Raw genomic sequence first — 24,668 nt, 5'->3', positions numbered from 1 at the left:
ACTAACTCCCAACTATTGGGTATTTGAGTTGTTTCTAGGTTTTAATTATTCTAAGTAATGCATCATTTCACATTATTGAAATTTTGAATTTTTGTTATTATGCCAAATAGTATGCTCATTATTTTTTCACTGCTATTTAAAGTCACCAAGAAACTTTCAGCTCTTGTTGGCAGGAGACAAATAGGTCCAAAGAACTAAAGATCAAGAAGGAGTGGGGTTTAAGCTGGAAGAAAGTGACCTGAAGCTACAAAAGCTAGGGTATCCTATTAATAGAATAATAAGCAATTCAATGTTTAAGAAAAATAAGAAGATTTGGGGGCACCTGGGTGGCTCAGTTGGTTAAGCATCCAACTCTTGATTTCAGTTCAGGTCATGATCTCAGGGTTGTGAGATCAAGCTGCGTGTGGGCTCTGGGCTGGGTATAGAACTTGCTTGAGATTTTCTCTCTCCCTCTGCCCCTCCTCTCCTCCCCTGTCTCTCTCCCTCTCTAAAAAGGAAGAAAAAGAAAAAGATTTCTACTAATTTAACAAATGAAAAGATGCTTACATTTTATTTATTTATTTATTTGACAAAGAGAGAGACAGCGAGAGAGGGAACCCAAGCAGGGTGAGTAGAAGATTGAGAAGCAGGCTTCCTGCAGAGCAGGGAACCCGATGTGGGGCTCGATCCCAGGACCCCGGGATCATGACCTGACCCGAAGGCAGACACTTAAGGACTGAGCCACCCAGGTGCCCCTATTTATTTATTTTTTTAAAGATTTTTATTTATTTATTTGTGAGAGAGAGAGAGAGAACGTGAGCGAGTGCATGCACAAGGGGGGGGGAGCGGCAGACAGAGGGATATGCTGGCTCCCCACTGAGCAAGGAGCCCAATTTGGGACTGGATCCCAGAACCCCAGGATCATGACCTGTGCTGAAGGCAGATGCTCAACCAACTGAGCCATCCAGGCATCCTAAGATGCTTACATTTTAAAAAGCCATCTTCTTTTTGTTTTAATTTCCCACAGTTTTAAAAGAAGATATCACCAATTCTGAATGTTCTAAAAATAGAAAGCACAGGTGAGTCGTAAATGTTTTCTCATTCCTTTCCATTTCTCTTATGAAAGCCTGAATGCTATTTCAATTACCTCCAGATCCTCAACAAGTGGCAGCTTCCAGAGAAGCAAGCAAGATCCATGGGAAAAGTTTAAAGCCTTTAAAACTTAAGCTGAAGTATGAATTTATTAAGAAAGGCGAACAAAAACAACAAACATGAGGGGCGCCTGGTTGGCTCAGTTGTTTATGCGACTGCCTTCGGCTCAGGTCATGATCCTGGAGTCCCCAGATCGAGTCCCGCGTGGGGCTCCCTGCTCGGCGGGGAGTCTGCTTCTCCCTCTGACTCTCCCCCTCTCATGCTCTCTCTCTATCACTATCTCTCTCAATAAATAAATAAAAATCTTTAAAAAACAACAACAACAACAACAACAAACATGAATCGGTTCTCAAACTGGGTATACAGTCCACGAAACTCTACAATCACACTGCCCAGTATGGTAGCCACCAGCCACATGTGGCTATTGAACACTTGAGATGTAGTTAGGATGACTGGGAATGTAATTTTTAATTTAATTTTAATAATTTAAATTTAAAAACCAAATCAGTGTATTTTCCTATAAATATTATTTTGGTAGGGCTACGTTTCACAACCTACTGCATTGGGTCAGACATTTTTCATAGTGCATGTATTGGGTACATGTGTCATGCTTAGTGTCACACATAATATATAATCAAGTAGTTGGTGTCAACAGATTGCTGCAGTTCAAATTTTTTTTCTATGCTTTGATGTAAAACAAAAATGTGTTTATTTGGATGTTATATGCAGATAGCATGAGTTACAGTAATACTCGTAAATTGAAATGCTTATTTAATTGTAATATAACTCAGTTTTTTTTCTAGTTAAAATAAATGTGAATGAACTTTAAATTAAAAATGAAAATGTACTACTGATGGAGAGTCAAGTGGAAATGCAGAAATAGTACAATGACAGAGGAAAAAAGATACTGAAAGAAGGTATGTTGTGTATTTCACAGTGAATGGCGGTTGCAATTTGCTGTGGCAGAGGAAGGTAAAAAATCTGTTTTTTTTGTGACTATTTTTTAACATAATGAAGTGGACAATTTATGAAACTTTTGGCAAATGCATAGTGAATTTGATAAGAAGTTTCCTCTTTACAGTTAAAAAAAAAATTGATGAGAGGAGGCACCTAAAATCAGACTTTAATGTCCAATAAATTATTTAAAAATGAGGTTTTAAAAAATTATTTATTTATTTATTTTATGTAAATAGCCTCCACACCCAGCATGGAACCCAATTCCGGGCTTGAACTCATGACCCTGAGATCAAGACCTGAGCTGAGATCAAGAGTCAGGCATCCAATCGACTGAGTCCCCCAAGCGCTCCTAAAAAATGAGTTTAAGATGATCTGAGCTATAACTTTAGCCAGCTCATAAAACTATTTGCACTCTTGCACACATATAAGTGCACACCACACACACATGATTTAGATGGAGAGATGGTAAAATAAGTTATTATTGCAGTGATGGAAATTTTGATAGGAAATTATAAGGAAAAGACTAAAAAAGATAGTTCATAAAACGTGAAAAATCTTCAATTAGGGCACCAAAATAACTGCCCAAACATGACCGTTCTAACAATATAAAATATCAATTGATTCAAAATTGTAAAAATTGTAAAAATTTTTCTTTACTTTTAGGTACCTTGAGAGACTTTGCCCGATTAATACTTTAGTTATATTATCTCTCAAAGAAATACTGTCAATTTGTGACCTAAGATCAAACTCATGATGTACATAGTTTTTGAATCTTTTACAACTGTCAAAGAACAGTTTCAGCTAGATTTGAAAAAATTACTTTTTGTCATAATGGATGGTGCTTCAACTGTATCAGATCAAAAATTCAAATTTACTGGAATTTTAAAACAAGTGACTGATGTTTCCTTTATATGACATGTATGATATATAGAACACCTTTGTGCTCATTTTGCTAAAACAAAACCTGTGACAGTGTTATGCATATAGTTGTTAAAATCCTTTAATGTATATGTGCAAATGCAATGAATCATTAGCAGTTTATGGAACTGTTGAAAGAAAGAGTAGACAATGAATTTAATGATCTTGTGTTCTTTGCCAGGGCTCATTGGTTGAGTTGTGGAAGAGTTTTACAGTCCTACTATATAGTCAACTCTGATTTTCTTGGAACAGAAGATGCAAATGACAGTATAATTTACATTTTCCAAGTGATATCACACTGCATATGAGTGAGTTAAATTTGAAACTAGCTCCAAGGAAAGGGAAAAACTTATTTGTGACCTAGCTAGGCAGAACAATTATGTCAAAATGGAAACTTTTCCTAATACAAATTAATAATAATGATTTTACACATTTTTATAACATGAATCAATATGAAGAGCATTTTCATGAAAATTGGCTGCCAACAGTACAAGGGAAATTTGAATACTTTGTTGATATTGATAAATTTAGAATTGTATTTCAATTTATTAAATATGTTTTTGAGTTTCATGTTAATAATCATGAGTGGACACAGAAGAGGTGAATTTACTTAACTTGGATAGATGTAGTTTTAAAACTGATATGCTTTTGCTTCAAAGTCAAATCAAATTTTCTTTAAAAAAGAACCAGTTTTGGGGTACCTGGCTGGCTCTGTCGGTAGAGCATGCAATTCTTGATCTCGAGGTTGTGAGTTTGACCCCCATGTTGGGTGTAGAGATTACTTAAAAATAAGAAAATCTTAAAAAAAAAAAAAAGAATCCGTTTTTTCAATTTGGATGTGAATATTAAAGGGAATTGATTTTTGGATAATTGATTAATGGTTGGAAAACTTTTAAGTATGTTTAGAACAACTTGGGAAAGGGATTTATTTTTTAACTGTAAATTTTATGAAAGCATTTCTGAGCATATACATTGAGATAGTCTATAAATATAAAATTATCTATACTGGATTTTGAAGACTTAGTGAAAATACAAGAATGTAAAAATCTCAATAATAATTTTTATGTTGATTACATGTTGAAATTATATTATTTTGAACATGCTGGCTTAAATAAATTTTATTAAAATTAATTTCACCTATTTCTTTTTTAGCCTTTTTATTGTGGTAACTAGCAAATTTAAAATTACACGTGTTGCTTGCATTACATTTCTGTTGCATAGGACTTGCTGCAAAGTTCTAGCATTATGGATTTTGTCAAATAGTTTCAAAACCCCAAAGGTATCAGTATCAGTATACCCAGTATACCCAGATCAAGGCCAATTGTCATGAAATGGCAAGTTGTTTGTAAGCCACTGACCCACTCACATCCTCTCCCCATTGTAAACTAGGGGGTATGTTTGTGAGTCTGTGGCCAGTCTGTGGCTCTGGAACTAAATTTCCTTGAGAACTTTGCCTGTCCATGGAGGAACTGCACCAGTGATCTTGGACTGGTTATCACCTACGTCAATCAGCTGAGGTAAACTCTGACTGGGAGGATGACCAGAAATCAAATCCCATAGGATTTGTCAGTCAGTATTTGATATGTTCACCTGTGCCTGAAAACAAATGCATTCATAGTGCCAAGGCCTCTGTGAGATAAGCCAACAGCTGAAGTCATTGTCTGAGTTCCTGAGAACTGGTTAAGAAGAGATTGCCACAGAGGAAAAAATAATCTGGAAGTCTCCTCCTATGTCCCCTACCCACCTTTCCTATACTGTTTCCATGTCTGCATTGATGGTAGTTTCGGGGTATTTGTGATAGTAATGCCCTGTGATATAAAAAAGCAATTATTGGACTTAAATCAGAAGATTCAGATGAGAGGTCCTATTTGTGGTTTACTAAATAAATGACTTTGGGTAAAACACATAGTCTCAGTTTTCTGTTCTGGATAAGATCCGATGATCTAGGAGACATCTTCTAGAACCAAAGTTTTGTGTTTCTAAGTTGTTCTGGCTGTAGCTAAGACATGAAGCCCAAACGAGGTAAATGCACTTAAAATCCCAATACCATTCTGAGAATGGGGATCAAAAAGCCACAATTTTCTTTCTTTTTCATCTGAGGAAGACAACTGTGGAATAGTATCTTTGTGCAATATTCTATTTACAGAAAGTCACTATTACATTGTTGTAGAATTTCAAGCAGCTGCTTAATTTTTTTTTTTTTTTTTCAAGTAGGCTCCACGCCCAGCACAGAGCCCAATGCGGGGCTTGAACTCACAACCCTGAGATCAAGACCTTAGCTGAGATCAAGAATCAGAAGCCCAACCGATTGAGCCACCAGGTGCCCTGAGCTGCTTAATATTTTTGTCTTAGCAGGAAGAAAGTAGCAAGAAGGAAGATTTAAGAATGCTGTTACATTTCTAATTTTGCTTTTATAATAAGCGGGGGACCCTAAAAATGAAAAGCTGGGTATATAATAGCATGACAGAAAAAAATGGCCAAGGAATCCTTTCTTCTTCTCAGTTGACAAAGCCTTCAAATGTTAGTCTGAACTAACTTTTAGTGGTATTAGAAGTGGAAACTAGCTCTCCAGGGTAGATAATTTTTATGCTAATTTCCTGCACCTCAATGTACACAGTTATTATAGGGCATGCGAATGATCCATTCACCGAATGAAGAAAAATTATTCCAAATGATTATTGATGAGTTAATCAAGATAACCATGTCAACTTTCTTTATCCATTAGTGGTAACATCTACAGTATTTCACAATCATAATAAGCGCCAAATGCTAATGGGCGAGGTAATCAAACCTTAATGAAGAACAGTGAAAAATTTGCTTTTTAAAATAGTTTACACTTTTCCTAATCACTGAAGTGGTCAGTTAGTCCCACGATTCTTCATATTTCATAATGTATGCTTGCAAATTTTTTCTTCATTGAAAAATAGTTGGATTTTCCTAATGTAAGGAAGAGTGGAAATAAATGGAGAGGGATTCCTCTTTTTAAATGAATGCATATTTTAAAAGTTATTCATATTACAACGGTGGCCTAAAATGGGGGAAATCTCCATTCAGTTAAAAACTCACAATTATACTTTTATCCTTTTCCTCCTGTCTTTATCCTTTCACTCAAATTTGGTAATTTTATTATTATAAGCTCAGATAAGTTTGGACCTGCAGCTTTATTATAATTATTTATTATATGTTGTGGTTTAAATTTATATTTATTGATTGATTCTGACACCCCATGTACTGTCATGTTGATCTGAGAACCTGCCACCCTCAACCCACTTTTGAAAAAAGCCATTTAAAATCCTTATACTTTATATCATATGACCTTATTACCCTGGCACCATTAACAAAATACCCTAGGGAGTAGCAACTGACTCAAAGATACTCATATATCTATACTTGGCCTGTGACCCATCAGATAGCTTGACACAACAGCTCTGCCTCAAAAGATACACTACCGAATATGGACAGGGTACCACAATCAGCTTCTTTGGGCATCTGACTGTGAGAGATAACAAGAGATATAAGAGACAGTGGAGTGGTACAGAGAGAAAGCAGTGCACAGGATCCATGAGGAGAAGTTTTCAATAAACCAAAGCCATGAGGCAGATTTGGAGTAGGGAGTCAGGAGCCAGCAGGAGAAGCAAATCTTTAAGCCAGGAGTCTGGTAGTGTGGGTCTTCTGATGGCACCACTCTGACAGCAGCTGTTGGGTCAAGAGAGTTGTTACTGGATGATGAGATCTAGTGTTGCATCCTGAGGGAACTTCCGATTCTCTGTAGAATTTGGTGATGCCTGTGGTTTTCAAAATGTTGCCCATGATTTCCTAGAGGTCCAAGAATTTATGTAGGGGCCTCCACAAGGGAAGAGGGAGTGCTAAATGGACAAGACCCTTCCCCACCTCCAGCATCAGCTGCAATAGTGCTCTTTGTTCTGTTCTGAATATTTTTTTTCCACATGAAATTTCTGAAGGAAGGAAACTTCTGAAGGAAGAGCTCTACTACAGTTAAAAGTTATTTAAAAATCATGTCTTTTCAAAGATTCACAATTTGCAAATTACAGAAAATCCACTTTAACTTTTGTGGAACATCATCCTAAAATATGAGACTAAGAGGCTTATTTTTATCCTTCCAGAGTCTTCTCCCCCATGCATTTGTTTTAAACCACAAACATTTTGTGATGAAATGTCAATTGCATACATCTATAACTCTTTTGTCATTTTGTTCTGCCAGGTAATTTTAAGAATTTATTTATTCATTTGACAGAGAGAGAGTGCGAGAGAGAGCATACACAAGCAGGGGGAGCGGCAGGCAGAGAGAGGGAGAAGCAGGCTCCCCGCTGAGCAAGGATCCCCATGCTGGACTTGATCCCAGGACGCTGGGATCATGACCTGAGCTGAAGGCAGATGCTTAATGGACTGAGCCACGCAGGTGCCCCTCTACCAGGTAATTTTTAAAGCTACTACGTCATTTACTCTTCAGTGTGACTTGGCGGTAATTCCCAAACCTGGCTGATGATGAGAATCATCTAGAAAGCTTTATAAATAGCAGATCCCTGGGCCTTACCTTTCATTTACGTGCATACCTTTGCTTGTAAGCTCCTGGGGAAATCTGTATTTCTAAAGCTCCCCAGATAATTCTGATTCTCAATCAAGTTTTAGCACTACTAAATTAGACCAAATAGGTACCATTTGCATAATGGGGGATGGGGTTGGGGAGAGAAATAGGCAGGTCAGATGAAGTGTGATTCTAATAGAAAAAAAATTCTCCTAATTCACAATTTGATCTAGAATTGGTCTGGGGGGCATTCATCTAGTAGAAATGTTCTTATTCTGTGCTCTTAAAACTAGTAGTTTGTGAGTTAAATTAAAAAGTTAGAGCAAGGAATAATAATATTGGCATACACTTTTGTTATTTCATTTAAACTTAAAATGTTATAAATGTACACTCTTAGGCAATCTTCCGTGCAGGGTCATGGCCTCATCTTTGACTATATGTCCTTGCTTATGTAGTTTTCTGTCATCTTTCTTGCATAAACTTCATCTATTTTTCAAGTTTCATTATCCCTAAAGTGGGTTCTTTAAGGAATTTATAGACATTTGCAAAGCTGTGTGATGAGTAAAGAATTTTTTCAGAATCTGTAATTTTATGAAAAACTTCTAAAATTTTATACTTATCAATTCAAACAAATAAATTTTTATAGAAACAATACTCTTTTTGCACTCATAGTGTACTCACATGGGTTTATATAATACTTGATTAAATTTCAAAAGTCAAGGAACAAATAGAACCAGCATGAATAGATTTGAGAACAATTACAATTGACTCTCAGTAAGCAGACAACTTAATTGGAAGTGCATGCTGCAGAGTTGTCTGGAGTTCCAAGTATCCAGCATATTCTGGTCATCAGTCAGTTTTTATCGAGGAAATGGAGATCATTAGTTAATTTGGTGGGCTGGTTAAGTAGAGGTTGGTTAAAACAACTTCTACAGTAGTTTCCCCTTATTCACAGGGGATATGTTCCAAGACCTTCAGTGGATGCCTGAAACTGAGGTAGTATGAACCCTATCTATACTATGTTTTCTCCTATACATATGTACTTATGATAGTTTAATTTATAAATTAGGCACAGTAAGATATTAACAACAGTAACTAATAATAAAATAGGACCATTATAATGATATGCTATAATAATAGTTATGTGAATGTGGTCTCTCTCTCTCTCCAGATATCTTATTGTACTGGACTCACCCTTCTTCTTGTGATGATGTGAGATGATAAAATGCCCACGTGATGAGGTGGAATGAGGTGAACGATGTAGGCATGGTGATGTAATGTTAGGCTACTAGTGACCTTCTGGTAATACCTCAGAAGGAGGATCATCTGCTTCTGGACCTTGGTTGATGGCGGGTCACTGAAACTACAGAAAGTGAATCTGCGGATAAGGGGGGGCTTCTGTGTTGTACATTGCGCTGTAGATATATGGAATAAGGGTTTATGGAGTTAAAGTTAAATGGATACTGGATTTTAACTATTTACTTTATGAAATATGCTTCCCTTTAAGGCCTCAAGCTCTGTTTCTGACATACTAAATTTATTTATTGATATATATATATATATTTACTAAGCACAAAACTGTGATAATAGCCAATGACTTGGACAGATTTCTCCTCTGTGGCTTAGCTAGAATTATGTTTTATTATATTGAAAATATACTTTATGCAGTCTGGTGAAGTCAAAGCTCAGAAGTAATTGAGAGAATGGGAGAAAGCCAATCTGAGGTTGTAAAATAAATGGATTTTTAGAAAACAGCAATGCCATTTATTATTTTAAATTAGTCTACACTAACCTAAGAGTTTTGTTTCTAATAAAGAGTCTTAATGACTTGATGGTCACATATCAATTGTTGGTATGTAAACTGTTGAAGAATGAACAAGCAGGTCTTATACTTAACACTCAATAAATATTTAATGAATGAAGATTAAAGAATGTGGGTGCTTCCAGAGTGTTGAAAAGTTATTCTTAATCTTCATCTCTTTAATTTCTAAAATGTTAATTTGTTTACTAAATTAGATTTCTTAAAATGGTTTCCTGGCCTTCTTTCAGAGTTGTGGCACCTGGTGTTTTATTTTCCTGGAAAGCACATTATGACATATGGTGCAGTGATTAATAAGAGCATGAATTCTGGAGTCAAATGGAGTTCACATCACAGTTCTACCACTTACTCATTGAAATATTGGGCATGGAACCTTGACCTCACTTTGGGAGTAATAATAATTCATATTTCATAGACTTCTTATGAGGATTAAAAGTGATAGATAATATTTGTTAATAATAGATCATTAAAAAAAAAAGCCTGCTGGGTTTTATTGTATTTGTGTTTAATTTGTAAAACAGTTGTGGGAAAATTTATCTGAACAATACTGAGACTTCTGACCTACAAACAAGTTATAACCCTCCGTTTATTTGTCTTCTTTAATTTCTTTCCATGATGTTTTATATTTTTTAATATACATGATTGGTTTTTGAATGTTAAACCAACCTTGCTTTCCTGGGATAAACTCCAGTAGTTTTTGTCTGGATTTGGTATCAGAGTAATATTAGTCTTGCAGAATAAATTAAGATGTAGTCCCTCATCTTCAATTTTCTGTAAGAGTTTATGTAAAATTGGTATAATTTCTTCCTTAAATGTTTGATAGAATTCACTAGTGAAGCTACCTGGGCCTGAAGTTTTCTCTGTGAGAAAAGCTTAAACTACAAATTTAATTTTTAAATAGTTTTAGGGATTTTCTGATTATTTTTCTTGAGTAAGTTATGGGAGTTTGTATCTTTCAAGGAATTTGTGCAATTTTATTGTTGAATTTGTAGGCATAAAATTGTTCAAGCTATTCCCTTACTATCTTTTTAGTGTCTGTAAAGTCTGTAGTGATGTCACTTTTCTCATTCCTGACATTGATGATTTGTGTCTTTCTTTTTTTTCCTTATCAGTCAGGCAGGAGATTTATAAATGTTATTGATTTTTCTCAAAGAACTAGCTTTCATTGTTTGTTTGTTTTCTACTTCATTTAATTCTGTTCTGATTTTATTTCTTTCTGTTTAATTTAGGTTTGTTGTTTTTTCTAGCTCTTTAATGTGAAAACTTAGTTTATTGATTTAAGACCTTTTAAAATTACTAATTTGGGCATTTTATGCACTATGTTTCCTCCTAAGTACTGTGTTATCAGTAGTCCACAAATTTTGTTGTGTTTTTCATTTGCATGTAATTGAAAATATGTTATATATTTTTCCTTGTGATTTCTTCTTTGACTCATGAGATATTTAAAGGGAGTTCTTTAGTTTTCAAATATCTGGGAATTTCCAAGAGAGCTTTCTGTTATTAATTTCAAATGTAATTCCATTATGGTCAGAGATTATACTTTGATTACTTGAATCCTTTAAAATTTATTGAAACCTCTGTATGGTCCAAATATGATGTATCTTGGTAAACGTTCCATAGGCACTTGAAAAATATGTATGTTCAGGGCACCTGCGTGGTTCAGTTGGTTAAGAGTCCGACTTGCTTTCTGCTCAGGTCATGAGCTCAGGGTCCTGGGATTGAGCCCTGCGTTGGGCTCCATGTTCTATGGGGAATGTGCTTGAGATTCTCTCTCTATATATATACCCCTCCCCCCACGTGCTTTCTCCTCTCTCTTTCTCAAATAAATAAATAAATCTTAAAAAAAAAAAGAAAAACATGTATGTTCTTCTGTGTTATGGAAATTTCTACAAATGTCAATTATGTCATGTTGGTTCATAGTGTTGTCAGTCTTACATATCAGAGGTCTAGAGGTCAGTAAACTTTCTCTGTAAAGGGCCAGGTAGTAAATACATTCCCTGTTACAGCTACTGATATCTGGAGTTGGAGCACGAAAATACATAAATGGATGTTGCTGTATTTGACCCACCATGAAATGGATTTGATCCAAAGACTCGTTTGCTGACATCTATTCTATATCCTTACTGATTTTTAGTCTACTTGTTCTATCAATTACTGAGTTATGGGTGTTTAGGTCCAGCTATAATTGTAGATTTCTTCTTTAAGTTGTACCAGCTTTTGTTTCATATAATTTGAAACTCTATTATTAGATGCATAAATGTTTAGGATTATTATAGCTTCTTGATGAATTAACTCCTTTATAATTAGGAAAGACCATCTTTATCCCTGGTAATATTCTTTGGTCTGAAATTTACTTTGTCTATTGTGAATATAGCCACTCCAGCTTCCTTTTAATTAGTGTAAGCATGGTATATTTTTCCCCACACTTTCTCAGAGCATCTGTTCTTAGGTCAGGCTCATTTCCTCCTCTGCCAGGAGGTAAGCCACCTGTGTCTGCCTGGAGACAAGCCTGAGGTTGTCCACTTCTACCAGTGCCTGGTTGGGTAAGTCTGATTTACTCAGATGAATTAGGAAACCACTGTGGCTGCCCATTTAATTCACACTTCCAAGACTAGCTTTAATCTGCAAAAATATCCAGATAGACTCCAGTGTTTATATTTCCAACCACTCAAAATTTGGGAGAAAAGAGAGGTGTTTTTAACTGGCTTGCTCAAAGTCCTATAGTAGTATGGTGTGGAGAAAAGGGATATTGCTTGGATACCAGCTTTTGTTGTCCCATAAAGTGCTGACTCTGAACACTGTACTGGCCCCACAGATTGTTTAGCAAGAAGCAGAGCATCTTAATGCTGCCCATTTGGAAGTAGCAAAAATTTTAAAATGCTGCTTTCTATTAACAAGCAATTTTTACAAATGTTTTGTTTATCAAGTAAGACAAGCAGCATTTCCCTATCCCCACATTATACTCTATCACTGTCCCATTCCTATCTCTGACTTTCACCACACTCAAAGCTGACTCTGAGATCCAGGAAGGATGGCAGGCACAATAACCACTCAGGGAGGAGGTGACCCTGAGGAATGAGGTAAAGAGGGGTGGGGTTCATCGTCCTTGGTAAGAAGAAACACCAGAGAGTTTAATGTTTTTTGTAGTCATGTTAAAATGAAGAACCCTTTAATCTGAAAGCCAAAACAGCTCTGTCAGATATGTCACATGTCTTCAAGGGCAAGCTGGCTGGACAACCTTCCCTGTATTATGGTTAGGTCCAATCACTTGGCTCCAAAGTCACATCTTGGAGCCTGGGTGATCTTGTTTACTTGACATTTCCTAGCGATGATTCTAAAAACTATTTTGGGACAAAACAGATCAAATGTCCAAAGATGGTGACAAGGCCCTGAACCTTCTGGAGAGAACTAGTAGCACCAACTCAGGTCTCTCCCCATGACCTGCTCCCTGACAGGCAACATAACTTATGCCTTAGTTATTTATTAAAGGACCTATTGAGGTCCATTTCTTCATACACCTCTGTGGAATTTCTAAGAATTTGTGCAACTTATAAAATTATAGGAATTCTCATCTGGGTGCTTCACCTCAGCCTCATCACATAAGTGGCCATTCTAGGTTTTGTGTCTCTACTTCTTGCAGATTATTTAAATATCTAGCTGTGTAGAAATTTAAATATCTCTTAATGAGGCAATCTGTATGAACTTCTAAGCAGAGACTTTGGTTCAGTGTTAACTACTTTTCAATTACAAATGAAGTGAAAGGTTTGCAAATGACTGGCTCCATGGAAGATGTCAGCTTTAAATCCCTAAAAAGAAAAGTCCTCCAAGCTTGTCCAAGGCCAAGTGCACCCCACACCTTTATAGCTGAGGGATCTCAACCTGTTCAATACGCTTAAAGAGAAAGTAGTGAAATATGAGTTGACAAGAGGAGAACATCCACAAAGGGGGAAGGAGCACAGAGAGAAATCAGTCAGAACCTCAGAGGAAGGAGCTGTGCTGGGTGTCACACTGTGTTAAGTGTTAACTAGCTCTTACTCTGACATTACGAATCTGATATGATTTGGAAAGACAGTAGGGCAAAATGGACAGAAAATTTATTCTGGCCTAACATTCTTCCTATTCCATATAGCAAGCGGCTTATTATCAAAGTTTATTTCTCCTCAAACATAGTTTCTATATGGCCAGTTGGTTTTGTTTTGCCCCATGGCCCCTGCCTGGCTCTTACCCTATGCTGCTACCTGGAACTCAGGGACCAAAGGAAAGAGAATGATGGTCCCAGCAAATAATAGTAAGTCGATTCCAATAAAACAGTTCAAAGAAGGGTCTTGTGAAAATGGATCCATAGAGGATTCATTTTTATATGAGAAAAGTATCATGCATAGGATAGGTGTTGGCTACTTGTGTTTTCCAGAAACAAATAGCTTAATAGGGCTATTAAAAGGCAATGCTGAACTCAACCCCTTACTGAGGTCAGGATCAGGGAGGTGAGACATTTGTAAAGAGTGGAAGGAAGATCATACTGTCAAAGACTATAGAATGCTCTTTCTCTCCTTTCAGAGCTGTAAGCTACTGCCCTTTGTTGGTGCGGGTAGGGAAGTGGGTGTTTGCAGGCAGTTTCAGGGGGTCAAGGAAGCTCCAAGGGAGAGAAGCAAGAAAAGCTGTTTAGACCCATGCAGGGAAGAGACATGATGAGATACTGGAGGATCTCTGCTTTTTCTTTTAGTGTATCCTGCTTTAGAGAGCTGACAGGGACTTAGGACAGAAGTCCAAATCAGGAATCAAGTGTGTAGATTTGACTCAAACTTTGCCTGTGTCAAATCTCTTAGGAATGGGAGATATAAATATATATAAAATTATATTTATTAATGATTTGTTAATTATATCTAATTATATACACTTAAATTAATTTAAATATATATTTAAATTAAATATATATATATACATTTAATGGAAGAAATCCATCCCATATAATCAGGAGACAGAACACCAATAGATGAGAGCCCCCAGCATAAGGGAACTCTAAAAGTACTCCTAAATCTAAATTCCCTCCCTTCCACCCCCGCTGAGACTCAGCCCCAGCAAAATAGCAAGGTGCAAAGGTGTTGACTGTAGGCAGTTAACAAGTCCACTAGTGTTTCTACATTACTCACTCTTAGTCACCAGGCATTCACTAAGCGTCCACTGTGAGCATGAACAAGACGATGGGCTGTTAGTTTGTGTCATTCCCTTATGTGCCTGCCCTCTTCAGCTGCTCCTGCTTCCAACATCTATGTCATGTTCTTGTAGCTCCTGACAATGCAACTGGGTTGGGTACTAACAAAGAAGGCCAGAATGAGCTCAAGGGTATTGCATTATTGCTGGAAGAGTGTTCCCATTAATAAAAGCGGGCATTGTGTAATGTCATTCACATATTACTGTACAAGAGATGATGCAATGTAATACTGGCCCTCGATTCACCCGGAGCTTAATGGGAGAAATGAGACTGGTCATTTCAAATCCTTGAATTTTTACCACTGAGAATCATAAAATATTAGAGCTGGAAGGGACTTTAGGGAATATCTCACCCAATCTCCTTTGTTTTACCAATGGGGAGTCTGAGGTTTATGTTATTCTTCATTGACTCTACCAACTGGAATCTGTCCAAACTGCCTGCTTCCACTCACAACTGCAATGTTTGAAAACAGATTGGGTCCTGTGCCATCTGCTACCCACCCCCACCCCCCCGGTAGGCTGGAAGACTAAGAATCTAGAATAGTTCCAAGGTGTCTAATGTACTTCATCTACATTATAGTATGCTGGTTCCAGAAATTCTCTCCCTGAGGGTAGAGTGATGTGGGATAAAGGTAGGGAAAATAAAAATAATTCTTGTTTTCTTATAATTTCATCTGATTCATCGCTGCATCAAGGTGAGCCTTCTAATCTTAGATCTTAGATCTCTAGGGCATGGGCCCAGCCTTCCTTGTTTGATACAGAACTATGAAGGTTGTCCAGCTTTGGTAGCAATCTCAAAGGTATGTTTGTGTTGGATGATTTAAAAAATGACATAGTCTTCATTGGAGCTTGCACCTGTGTGTTTGTCTACCTTCTGCCACATCTCCTTAATAGGGGAAGCAGGTAGGGATAGTCTACCATTTAGAATGAGTTCAGGCTACATCGTCTATACAGCATCAAGATGTGGATGATGTAGTTCTCAAGTCACTTTTTGCCTTAATTATTTGTGTAATTGTGAGATGGGTTACAAGAAGCTTCCCTAAGAATTATTCTTGGCTTTGGCAGGCTTTGTTCAATGGAAACATGTTTGGCTTTGTGTAAATTGGCCTAAGAGAAAAGTCATGGACAACATCATTTTTCTCTAGAAAAGTTTTCAACTAAGGAGTACTGTAAATATATTGGCTACACAGAATCAAATGAATCTATTGACCCAAGGTTGGCCATTACCTGCTTACAAGTGACTTGTAGCCAAAGACATATTTGCCTATGATCAAGATGCTTAGCAGGACTTCTGAGAATACCACAAGGGAGACTGGAAATTAGCAGAGTTTGCTTCTGTTTTTGGGAAGGCCCTCCTATGTTTACATAATACAAAGCTTTGGAAATAGAAAATCCTGGCCAGAAAGTTAGAGGCCAAGAGAAGAAATAGAAATTAAATGAAATGCTTCCTCTTGCCTCCCCCTCAATTCTGTAAAAATAGACATAGACTTCCTTTTCCACTTACAGAGGGAAGAGCACTGCTTTGCAGTTAGAGCTGAGTTGTGAGGTTGAGGTAATCTGAGTGTTGACAGCTCTGAATTATGATCTCCCAGAGTTGAAACCCCATCCCCAAGAGGGTCTTTGGATTGGAAAATAGTGTGACCTCCTGGGCTGTGCATCAGAGTAGGAGGCACTTGACTTAATGCCAGAACATAATTTTTTGGCGAGCCACAGAATTTAGCTAGACTCCTCTACTCACCAGAAGTTGGGTGTTGAAACTCATCCCTGCCACTCACCACAGAGAGAGTAAAGACAATCAGAATGGTCTTCTGAAGGATCTATAGGTTCAAGAGAGAAGATGAATTTTTATTTCATTCATTCACTTACTTAATAAACATTTATTCAACCCCTGCCTCTCCTAATCTGTACAGTTTGCCATGTTTGTGGAGAATGGAATATGAAATGACCAAGTCTTGGCCCTCATGATCTTTCATGTTAGTCAGGGAGATTAAGATAGACCGACAAATAATGGTAATAAAAAGTGGAATGTAACAAGCCCCTGTAGAAAGATAGGAATGAAAAGTTACAGGAATTCAGAGTTGAGAAAGATCTGGCTGAGCTGGGGAGAGCAGGGAAGCCTTCATGGTGGAGAAGAAAGCAGGCATGGTGAAGAGAAGCATGCCAGGTGGTGAATATCACCACCTGGTGATACTAAGACATTAAGGCCAAAAAGCATGGAAGTATGTTTGGGACATAGTGAGTCCTCCAGCTGGAGGCAATGTAGAGGGTGAGATGAGAGTAATAGGAGGGAAGGTTTTAAATGCCAGGCAAGAGGTCTGGACTGTAAGGCAGGAGAGCAATGAAGAACCACTGCAGAAATGAACCATGCTGTAGAAAAATTTATCTGGCAGGTGGGTTTAGGAGTGAAAGACAGGAAGGAGGAGGTGATTCAGGAAACTATTACAACAGTCCAGACCACAGAAAATGAAAACCTGAATGGGGGACAGGGAGGAAGAGAGAGAGAGAGAGAGAAGCAGTAAAAACAAAAGGAGAAGGCACATATAGGAGACAGTGTGGGATAAAATGGTAATTGATTAGATGTGGGGCAGTTAAGACAGAATACACTGTCAATGATGGCTTTGAGGATTTTTAGCTTGGTTGCAATTCCTCCTGGGTTATGATCAAATCATTTCTGTTTGGGAGGAAGGCTTAAGAGAAAACTGATTGTCACAAAGAATATGTTGAGGACTCCTACCTGGCAGAAATAACAATCTTCAAAGAAATAGTTCCATAATACCTGAAGAACAGCCTCAAAGAATGCACTGAGAACCACACTGTAGAGGGGCTTTCCCAAGGGTGATGGATACAGAGGAGGTACAAGGCAGAAGACCAGCCCTCAGAGAACTTACAGTAGGGAGGCAAGAATAATGCAAAGACATAACACAGCCGAATGGCGGAGTGCAGGCTGTGAATTATACAGACATTTAGAAGAGAAGGAGAGCAGTGGAGGGGTGAGGCTTTGCAGAGGAAATGGAACATGAGGTATTGCTATGGCTGGGATTTGGGAGGGTGGAAGACAGCCGGGCAGGAGAGAAAAGCAAACAAAGGCAGAGTTTCAGGAGGGGACTGTTGCATTTATGAGGAAGCAAAGAGGCTGAACTGGACATCTCTTCTTGCAGAACTTAGAAAAGTTCCCAAAGTTGGTTCTCTGGGAGGTATGAAGGGTACACCAGAAAGGAGATACCAGCTCAGTGTACTACTTATATCAATGGTGAACAATATTTGCATAGTTATAATGTGAACACTGCTATTAACTGAACGATGTTATAATATTGCTATTTTGGGGTGATGAGAGAAGGAAAGCTGAATATGTATATATAAAATAACAAAGTTCCTATCTTCTTTGGCAGGAAACCAATAAATAATGCTTAACATTAATAAATTAAGAAATAGCATGGTAAGCATATTGCTTCTCAATATAGCAGTGTCTATGAGAAGCAAGAGCTCAATGGGTTGAAGGTGGTTGCCTCTGGGGAGCAAGAGGACAGGACTGAAGTGAGTTGGAGGACTGCTAATTGTAATCATACTATGTGAATTTAAAAACCATGCAAGTATAGTCTGACAGTTTTGGACAAAAAGAAAAATTAAAATTTCATTGCCTGATACTTGTTCAGGGGGACAGTCTAGTGGGTGATGATTTGAGTGACTAATGGGACACTTGGATCCATTTTGCTGCCTTTGATGGAGACTCCAGAGTGGCTTTCAGGGAGCCTTTTTATCAGGAAATAGCAAGGTGCTAATAAAAATGATAAATATGAGAGGGGGCACCTGGGTGGCTCAGTCGTTAAGCGTCTGCCTTCGGCTCAGGTCATGATCCCAGGGTCCTGGGATCGAGTCCCACATCGGGCTCCCTGCTCGGCAGGAAGCCTGCTTCTCCCTCTCCCACTCCCCCTGCTTATGTTTCTGCTCTTGTTATCTCTCTCTCTGTCAAATAAATAAATAAAATCTTTAAAAAAAAAAAAAAGATAAATATGAGAAAATGATAACATTCAATCTATCTTAGTTCTTATACTCATGGTCTGGGCCTTGAGTTCCTAATTCTCTTGTCTGCTCCCAATTCTCTGGCCTGAATTTGGTTGTTTATCCTAGATGGTCCATCCCCTCAGGAAAAAAAAAGTGGAACAGAGCACATAAAGTACCACAAGCAGATAATCTGCCTTTCTGGGGATCCCCCAAGTTGGGGGAACCTATTTCAGTGAGCACTGGTTCCACGAAAGAGTGACTCTTCTCTCTCCAGACTAAGAACAATCAACAGAGTTCTCGATTTATTTTGAACGTATCCTCTTCCAGTTTCTTTCTTCCTCTCTACTCAACTCCCCTCCGAAGAAGAGAAAGAAAGGCCTTTAACCTCTCCAGATCTGGGAGAGACAATCACAGAGGTCCCACACAGTGGCATACTTGGAAATTCATATCTTGTTCTGCACCTGTATTTGGAGGTTTCCAAATCATTCTTTATTTTGGAGATTTCAAAACTAAAGCATGCAGCCCCGTCAGAGCTGAATTATCAGTCCCAGGAGGACATCTGTGAAAGATGTTCTAGCACGTCCTGGTCCTCATCATTCCCTGGCAACCCTTTCCTTTAACAAGTCCCTGCTCTCAATACTAAGTTTCTGCTGAGAAAAGCAAAAGAGGGCCTTTTCCTTTTTTCTCTCCCTCTTCCTTCTGCTTGCAGCAACACAGCTCCAAGCCCGTGCTCTGGGGCTTCAGAGTTTACAAAGGACCTTTGTCTCAATCGGAGCCCTCAGAAATGGGACCTCTGATAGGCTGGCATGTTACTCGTGAGAGCCCCAGGCCAAATTGCTTTATCTGGCTTTTTCATAGCCAACAATCAGTGATAAATGGGACATAAATATTCAGTAATAACTAATAAAAGCCCACACTTCTTTCTCAGTCTTTGGGAACCCCCATTTCTGAGTGCTATCCACTTTTATCTCAGAGAGGTGCCAAGAGTTTAGGAACCAAACTGGTATTGGAGGCTGGGTCTTACCCAGGGGCATTTTGCTGGCTCTCCTGTGTCATCCTGTGCCTCTCCTCACCTGTACTTGAGGTTTGGTGGAATTAGGACAGAATTTTCCCGTCTGCCCCCAGATGACAAGCATTTTTGCTTTGTTCTGTTTTCTAGTTCTTCAGCTGAGTGAGCGAAGGAAGGAGCGCCAAGGGTCTCAGCAGAAGAGTCCATTGCCAGAGGCCGGCAGCCCTGAAGAAGGGCAGCCAACAGATAGGGAATGGGGAGCTAAAAGAGGGAAGTGTCCCGGTTAGTGAGGCAGATTCTTCCTTGTTGTGTCTTTTTCATCTTTTGAGATGGGTTCAGTGCCCAGAGCAGAACAGTGGGAGCAGAGCAAGAACCATGGGCACTTCCAGAAATATCCTCATTCATTTCTGGCTGCTGCATATCCACTCACTAAGCATGCCCATAGAGGGAGCCTCAGGAGGAAGCTTCAGGGGCCATAGGGAGGTGCAGCCTGGGCCCTGGCCACCAGCAGCTGCACCCTGCTGTGAAGGCCACCAACAGAGGGAATGGGAAAGAGAGACAGAATTGCCCTAGCAGACCTTCTTCTAAACTATGGATCTGCAAGTCAGTGGGTACCTTTCTGGTTTTCTCCCTGGACCATTCAATAGGTAGGTCTTTTCAGGCCAGGCTGACCCTTGCTCAGTGTGTCTGCTCTGGGATAATTTAATGATGACTAAAGTTCATTTTGCCCGCTGCTCCTGTCCCCCCCAAGAAGAGAGGAACCATTCACACACAATATTTTTTCAATATGGTGTTTTCCTTGTCCTGGCTGATTATCAGATGGTGCCTCTCTTTTCTGACCACCTTGAGAGTCCTTCAATATGGGACCTGTAAGATGCCGGTTTTGGAATGAACTTTATTAATTGCAATCTTCTGGGAACATTCCAAATGACTTTTTACTCCAACACCTGGAGTGGAACACATAAACCTTTGGATCATATCTTTTCCTCTTTCTCTCAGCCCAGATTCCTAGCGGTCGGTATTCTTACTTGGGAGATGCTTTCTGCTCCCTTAAAGGAAATTCTTGAATACTTCCCTGCATCCTGGAAGAGGCAAGCCCAAGTCTACCCCTCTGAATCACTGCAGGTTTGTCTGCCAGTTGTTATTGACTACAAATATCTTGGAAATGTTAGTCTGGAAGATTTTTGATTTCCAAGAAGAGGTTTACATAGTCTAGAGAATTATTGCCTTTTCCACAAGCTCTTGTTTGGGGACTCAGAAGCTCTTAGCTACCAGTCATAGAACTTTATTCCAAAGATAGTGCAAGTCTGATGAAGTGTAGGGGCCTGAGCTTCCCTCTGAGTTACTCTGGGCTAAATGTCATCAGGCACCCACGGCCTCTTCAACATCTGTGCATCTAGTCTGTCCCTTCTGCAGGCAGAATCTCTTGCCTTCGGCTTGTTCCTCTGATAAGCGATGCGACAATATCCCCAGTGACTCACTAGAGAAGGGCAAACGCCCTCAGCTTTCCATACATTGAAGGAAGTTTTGGGGGGATAGTTGGTTTTTCTTATGGGCCTTTGGCATTTGCCTCTATTAATCTTGTCTTTCTGACAGCTGTATTCCCCCCTTCCATCTCTAGCAGAGCTCCTGAAAGATCAACATTTGACCCTTTACAGTTAGGTAATTTTGAGAAATGTTGTCTGCATATTACTTTTGGGAAGTAAATAAGCACCATGAATGACTGGCATATTCCGGACCCTAAATTAATTTATTTTTTCTCCTCCTCCCACTCCTTCTTCTTTTTCTCCTTCTTCATTAAAAAAACAAAACCAAAAACAATTCGATTCCCTTGGGGAAAAGGAAGAGTTTGGGAAAATGCCCCAGTTCAGCAGTCTCTTAGTGCTTACTTGAAGGCTGAGCTACCTACCTAGTTAGCATGAAAGCTACAGACTCGTGATGAATACCGCTTAGTTAGTAGCTGCGTGTCAGAGAGAACAGTGCTCAAATGCTAGGCGTCATGACTATAGCTCCATGAACTTGGGCAAATTAGTTAATTTTTTAGAGATTTTTCATCATTCAACGGAGAATAAGGAACTGCTTCATCAAATTGAGGGTAAAATGATATAGTATCTATAGCACAAAGCGTGGCTCATCACAAGTGCCTTAGTGCCTCTACCAAGTGGGTGGTTCTCCAAGGCAATCTAAAAAATCTTGCATGTTCTTCCCCTATCCCTCTAACATACTTCTAACCTGGACTCCCAGTGAACTGATGTATTTGAAAGGAATACAGAGCCATTTTGAAATTAGCTTAAACAAACCTTTTACAGAGAAATAACTTTTAGTCATCTTCAAAGATCCTGTGTGTGTGTGTGTGTGTGTGTGTGTGCGCGCGCATGCGCGTGCACGCATGTCACTAGAGATACATTTCTAATTTCTAAAAAGTTCTTTACACTTCCTTTTGACCTAATAGCATGGATAACAAAGACTTTATTCAGATGTTCCTTCTACAAAGTCTTTCCAGAACATCTTAAGCTTGGGAACCTTGGGGAAGATGCCATTTTCCCACCTGTATTTCCTAGTTCCTTTTGTTGTTCTGTTCCTCTACTAGACTCTAAGTTCCCTGAGGGCAGTGCCTTTCTCTGTTTAGTGTCTTCTGTGGCTCCTAGCAGGGTCTTGCATGAAATAAGATAGCAGACCAGTGTTGGGCTTAAGAGCTTGGACCTGGCAATCAGGCCTGGATTTGGTCCAGTCTCTACTCTCTGGCTCCTTGGACAGCCTTACTTAATTTCTTCTAGGTCTCAGTTTCTACTTTCATTCAGTAGGAATATCAGGGCTGTTATAAGCATGGCATGAGGTAATCTATATAAATCAGTAGGTTCAGTTTCTGGAACGGGATGAGAAATAAATGATATTCTAGATACATATTATTATCACTATTATTCATGTGTTAAATATATATTCTTTTGGATGAATGGACAGACAGACGGAAGGATAGAGGGATGTCATTCCCTATGGCTCCAGCAAGCAGTTATTGCAATAAACTACTAAAGTATTTACCCACTTCCGGTCTGCCAGGTCTCTAAACTGGAATTAGAGGTTGGGAAGTCCCATATTTTTAAAGCTACACCTCCGTTCTCGGTTTTGTTCCAGTCTTCATTGTGATCCTGGACGTTTGCTCTGAGAGCTAATACCTGACTCTCCCTGACTCTCCTTGACAGTGAAAGCCCAGCTTTTGCTGATAGACTATCGACAATAGCAATATGATTTCTAGAAGGATAATCCTTCTCTTGATGGTTGCTTTCTAACATAAACAGAGAAGAGAAAATAAAAGAATGCCATTTCCACACCATGCACTGGAGAAATAAACAAAAATCTGACTAACCCCGATGGTAGGGGAGTGCTTTTGCATGCTCAATTACCTGCCTCAGCTGTTGGCCGGCTTCCTGGCTGCTTTTCTTTGCATTGCTTGACCTTTAGACTAATGCCATTAAAATACATACCCAGTACCACATAAATGGTTTTCAATGGCCTGGCTGCTTAGGGAAAACTCATTGACATGCAGCGTACAGTTACTTATGCATGTGAAAATAAAGATTAAGAGTCCTTTTTGACATCAGTTTGCTAGGTCACATTGTGTTACGGCACCTCTATAGATTAGTGATCTCCCTATGGACTGCTGGCCTCAAATGACACCTAGCACCCGGCATCTCCTTCTCTAGCTACCAGGTAAGGAGGTGTATCCATGGCTGAGAAGTCCTCTGCGCACAGTTCAGTCCTGGGCTCATTGCTGTCACTGATGGATGGAAAGCTTGGCATTATATTCTTCAACACTTCATGCTTGTCTGGATTTATCTGTCTTTCCCTGTATTCTTGATTTCATTTGAATCTAGAACTGGAGTTGTATACTCTAAGAACAGGGTATTCTTTCCTGCCTTTTTTCTCTCCTACCATTCTCTCCCTCCAAGGAAAATCAAACTATAAATCCAATAAGGATTCTGACCCTAAAAAGTCAAAGAGAGGCTCCAGTTGGATAAGGATGCCTCTTTGGTTTGAGTTGCCCCATTTTGGCATTCACAGACTGGTTTCAGCATTCATGAACATTTAAAGTAACAAGTTCAGCTCAGCAACCGGAGGCACTGCAGGGACCCTGAAGAGAGAGAGAGAGAGAGAGAAGTCTCAGGATGTATCTTTCCTCCTCCATCCCAGCTTCTTCCTGCACAACGATAGCTTCTGCCCTGGACACCAGTACCACTGTTCCCTCTCTGGATCCCTTCGGCCCTAGTCCTGGGGAACTTTTTCCATGCTTTCTATCCCTGGCAGGCTGCACACCCCTAGTTCATTCCTTCCCTTAACTCTGTCTTCAACTGTGTAGATATATTTTTGTCATGCGCATCTCTTCATCTGAATCATCTGTGGGCAAATTCTGTTTCTCCCTGGAATTTGCACTGATACAATTCTCTACCCCTTTGTTTACCTTTTCCTTTTCATATCTATAAACTTACTTGGAAATTATGCTTTCAAGAAAGGTGAGTTGTTATACAGAGTTTGATCTTATTGTCTTCTGTTCTTCACTAGAATGAAGTTGCATGAGAAATACATTGTATTACTACAACACAATACCTCGAAACCAAATTTCTAACCTATACTTGGTTTTTATGGAGTCTTCCATAAGTCTTCACCTCAATAGCAACTCCAATACTGGTTTTACTGCCATGAGACAGATGAATAATAAAGTGGGTAAAACAGATCATGTCATATCTTCGTTGTGAATTTTCTAGTTCTACAAGGCTGTTCTTGGCATAAGCAAAGTTGCAGAAACCATTTCTCCTAACCTCACACTACTCAGTAAAGATGAATTCCATGCTGGGGCGGGAGGGGAGGGTGCCAGTAGGTGAGTATACGTTTAGTACTCCAAGCTGCATTTATTCATATGTTCTCGAGGCTTGCTTTGCTAGGTGCTAAGGTGGTAATTGTAGGACATGGAGAAGGGTCATCTCTGAGTTGCCATACTCACCTGCTGCTGCTCTCTTCCTTGCTTACTAAGTTCTGACCACACTGTCCTCTCTGATCTCTGTCATGCCAGAGGCCCATCT

The sequence above is a fragment of the Phoca vitulina genome, unplaced genomic scaffold (genome assembly GCF_004348235.1).
Source record: "Phoca vitulina isolate PV1807 unplaced genomic scaffold, GSC_HSeal_1.0 scaffold29, whole genome shotgun sequence".
Lineage (NCBI taxonomy): Eukaryota > Metazoa > Chordata > Mammalia > Carnivora > Phocidae > Phoca > Phoca vitulina.
This window is presented reverse-complemented; position numbering follows the sequence as displayed.